This window comes from Dioscorea cayenensis, chromosome 11 (assembly GCF_009730915.1).
Source record: "Dioscorea cayenensis subsp. rotundata cultivar TDr96_F1 chromosome 11, TDr96_F1_v2_PseudoChromosome.rev07_lg8_w22 25.fasta, whole genome shotgun sequence".
Lineage (NCBI taxonomy): Eukaryota > Viridiplantae > Streptophyta > Magnoliopsida > Dioscoreales > Dioscoreaceae > Dioscorea > Dioscorea cayenensis.
The window spans coordinates 10,405,683-10,409,973 of record NC_052481.1 but is presented as its reverse complement, the minus strand read 5'-3'; the positions used below and the strand labels follow the sequence as shown (position 1 = coordinate 10,409,973).

The following is a 4,291-nucleotide window of genomic DNA, read 5'->3' as shown; positions in this document are numbered from 1 at the left end:
CGCCCGTGCGCCTCACTTCGAGAGCGCCACAGGGGCGTACATATGTCCCTGTGCTTTCTCGGGAAAACCCTCCTTTGACACTGACTACTGCCACCCGGGCCTGCGGAAATTACCCACGCCCGTGCACCCGACCCACATGGGCAGATGCACGGCCCTGTGGCTTCCCTGGACATCCGAGAAAATTATCAAGTCTTACACACGCCCGTGCAGAAATTCCCCACGGGCATGGACATTTACATGCTCAACTCACAGGGGCAGCAGCACGCCCCTGTGTTTTCTCGGGATGGAGGGAACACCCTACAGAGATTTGCACGGGCGTTCGGAAATTACCCACGCCCGTGTGTTGCTCACAAGGTTGCCCACAGGGGTGAGTCCACGCCCCTGTGTGTTCTCGGGAAAATCTGCCCAACTCTGCAGGAGTTCACACGCCCGTGTGGAAATTACCCACGGGTGTGCGCAAGTTGCATGGTCGTTCACAGGGGCAGCCGCACGCCCCTGTGCCTTCTCTGGATGAGCTCGCAGTATACACCCATGGCGCGTGGAAATTCCACACTCCCGTGTGTTTTCTCTGGATGACTTACAAAAACCTGCAGGCTCTGCAAAACTATTCTGAACATGTTTACACACTCATAGCCTGCCATATCATGCAAAATTTACCAGATAAAAATATGAAATAGAACTCAAACGACCGAACTTCGCCAATTCTCAACAAAACATACAATGAATTCTTTTAAAAACCCACAAGAAAATCGCAGCACAAGCACTTAAAAATTCAAACACCAACACTTAACAGTTTATTTATGAAAACAAACTAAACTAAAAGGTGCGAGAAGAGTAAACACTTGGGTTGCCTCTGAAGAAGCGCTTGTTTAACGTCACTAAGCTTGACGTATCTTTCTTACCTCACGGGGGTTCATAAATGAAGGTTGCCCTCTTGCCCATGGCTTGAAAGCATGATGAGCAAAGTCTCTTGAGGGTAGAGGGTGTACTCTCAGGATTCGGACCACCTAGCAATGGTTCATTCAACTTCCTTTCCTCATGTACGTCTCCAACAATCTTGGAACATTTTTGGTGGCGTCTCCGAGCCCTCTTCATTTTTTGGAGCACCGTCTTCAAGATCCCAGGGTAGATGTTTCTTCTCCAGTCGAACCAAGCATCATTACTTCTTCATTGCTCTCCTCTTGGTCGAACAAATCTTCATATAGATCCGGGTTGAACATTTCCTGCACATATTCATCAACAAGCTCATCAGTAGTGTCTAGAAAGTATAAAGTGTCATCGAAATTAAGAGAATGCCGCATGGCTTCAGCAAGGCGGTATGTGAGCTTGTCATCTCCAACTCTCAATGTGAGCTCTCCGTCGTCCATGTCAATCAATGCTTTGGAAGTCCGCAAGAACGGTCTCCCAAGTATCAAGGGTACATCCGCATCCTCATCGACATCTAGCACTACAAAGTCAACCGGAAAAATGTACTTGTCCATCTTGACAAGCACGTCTTCAATGATGCCTCTCGGATGTCGTACCGTTCGGTCCGCCAATTGTAAAGTCATCTGAGTAGGCCTAGGCTCTCCTAAGCCTAGCTTTTGGAAGAAAGTATATGGCATGACGTTGATACTTGCCCCTGAATCCGCCAATGCCATTTCCTCACCTAAGTTGCCGATGTTACATGGAATGATGAAGCTTCCCAGGTCATTCTTCTTGTTTGGCATGTTCTTTTCCAACACCGCCGAGCATGAAGCATCTAGCACCACTGAAGCACTCTCCTCCAATTTCCTCTTGTTGGTCAATAGGTCTTTCAGGAACTTCACGTAGTTAGGCATTTGAGCCAATGCCTCTACAAAAGGAATATTGATGTGGAGTTGCTTGAACAGACTCAGGAACTTCTTATACTGTTCATTCCCTTGGTCATTCTTTAATCTAGAGGGGTAAGGGATTCTTGGCTTGAATGGTGGGGGTGCCACCTCTTTCTCTTTGTTTACTCTCTCCTCAACCTCTACAACCTCGGGTGCATGTTCTTTCGGCTTTTCACTCGGAAGCCTCCCTTCAACCTCACAACCACTTCTCAAAGTGATCGCCTTCACATGTTCTCCAGGATTGGTTTTCGTGTTGCTTGGTAAACTTCCATGTGGCCTTTCGGAGAGAGACTTCGCAATTTGCCCCACCTGATTTTCAAGGTTGTACAAGGAGGCCGTGTGATTACGAAGTGTAGCCTCGACTGATTCAAACCTTGTATTTACCGATTGAACAAATCTAGCCAAGTGCTTCTCCAAATCCGTCATTCGGGTTTCCAAGCCTGAAATTCTGTTTTCCACTTGAGGGGCTTGTTGCTGTTGTTGGAAACCCGATGGCCCCATGGTCTAGCGTGGTCCTTGATTACTCCATGAAAAAATTGGGATGATTTTTCCAACTTGAATTGTAGGTGTTGCTGTATGGATTCCCTTGAGGTCTCATGCCATTACCTACAAAGTCAACGTTCTCAACTGAAGAAACATCACCAATGACGATTGGGCAATCGTAGGGAGCATGCCCTCCACCACAACCGGTACAATTGGTCATGGCCACAACTCTATTCGAAGCTATAAGATCTAGCTTCTTACTCAAACTCTCCACTTGGGCCGCCAATGAAGTTACCGCATCAATTTCAAGGAGACCGGCCACCTTTTTCTTCTCCATAGCATTCCACTGGTAGCTATTTAACCCCATTTCCTCAATCAATTGATGAGCCTCATCGGGGGTCTTGCTACCTAAGGTACCTCCTGCCGCCGCATCCAAGAGTTGCCTTGTACTCGGGTTCAAACCATTGTAGAAGGTTTGAACAATCATCCACTCCGGGAATCCGTGTTGCGGACACTTTCCCAGGAGTTCCTTGAACCTTTCCCATGTCTCAAATAGAGACTCCAATTCCAACTTCACAAAGGATGAGATCTCATTCCTAAGTTTTGCTGATTTTCTGGGAGGGAAATAACGGGCTAGAAAATCTTCTACCATCTCCTCCCATGTAGTGATTGATGCTCTAGGTAATGTGTGTAGCCACTGCTTTGCTCTCACCTTTAAGTAAAATGGGAAGGCTCTCAATTTGATGGCATCATCCATCACCCGAGTCATACAACACTATCACGGGAATGGTTAAAAATGTGGAACATAAAGTTTAATTATTTGCAGGACAAGAGACACCGTGCTGTCTCTTGCAAGAACCACACACTATTCAACATCCCGTGGAAGAATCTATTGAAGAATACATTGCCAGAATTCAAGAGCAGAATTGCGAATTAGATAGTGTTCTAGATAAGTTTGAGAAATCTGCATTTTCATCTATGTGTGATCACTTAGAAGAAATTTTGGAGAGAGTCCTCGCTTAATTTGATTCGTCTTATCATGAACAAAGGCAGGAACTTTTCTCTATGGGTGTATCGATATCAGGAAGGGAAATTTGTGGGATGGAGGCATTGATAGCCATTGAAGACCACACAGAAACACATTCACAAATTGAAGAGCAGGAGAATGATTTTGAAGAAGAGGTGAACAACTTTGAGGAGATTGACAGATTGAAGGAAGGCAGGTTGTAGCCATCAACTTATGAACAACCAAAACTAGAGCTTAAAACCCTGCTTGCACATTTGAAGTATGCCTTCTTGATGGAAGACTCCAAACACCCGGTGATTGTGGCTTCAAACATGTCTGTGGATCAAAAGGGCAAGCTTGTTAGCATGTTGAAAAGGCATAAGTCGGCTATTGCGTGGAAGATTTCAGACATTAAGGGCATAAATCCATTATTTTGTACTCATAAAATCTTAATGGAAGATGACTACAAATCTATGAACCAAACTCGGCAAAGACTAAATCCGAACATGAAAGAAGTCATCAAGGCGGAGGTGGTGAAGCTCTTAGATGGAGGGATTATCTACCCCATATCCGATAGTGCATGGGTGAGCCCAACTCAAGTGGTTCCGAAAAAAAGGGGGATAACAGTTGTGAGAAATGAAAAGAATGAATTAATTCCAACCAATACAGTTACAAGATGGTGAGTTTGGATGGATTATAAAAGATTAAACGATTCCACTCGAAAAGATCATTTCCCATTGCCATTTATCGATCAGATGCTGGAACGATTGGCATGGCATCAATTTTATTGCTTCCTTGATGGTATGTCCTGATACTTTCAAATCTCTATAGCTCCAGAAGATTAGGAGAAGACCACATTTACTTGCCCATATGGTACTTTTGCTTATAGAAGAATGCCTTTCGGGTTGTGTAATGCACCAGCAACATTCCAACGCTGCATGACGGCCAT

General features: G+C 45.2%; 1 non-coding gene across 1 annotated transcript; it reads left to right on the top strand.

The window, feature by feature from the left end:
- Window positions 1–2,833: 2,833 nt before the first annotated feature.
- Window positions 2,834–2,940, top strand: LOC120272745. Its single transcript, XR_005540284.1, has one exon. It is a non-coding gene; the product is annotated as a small nucleolar RNA R71 (small nucleolar RNA).
- The last annotated feature ends 1,351 nt before the right edge of the window (window positions 2,941–4,291 follow it).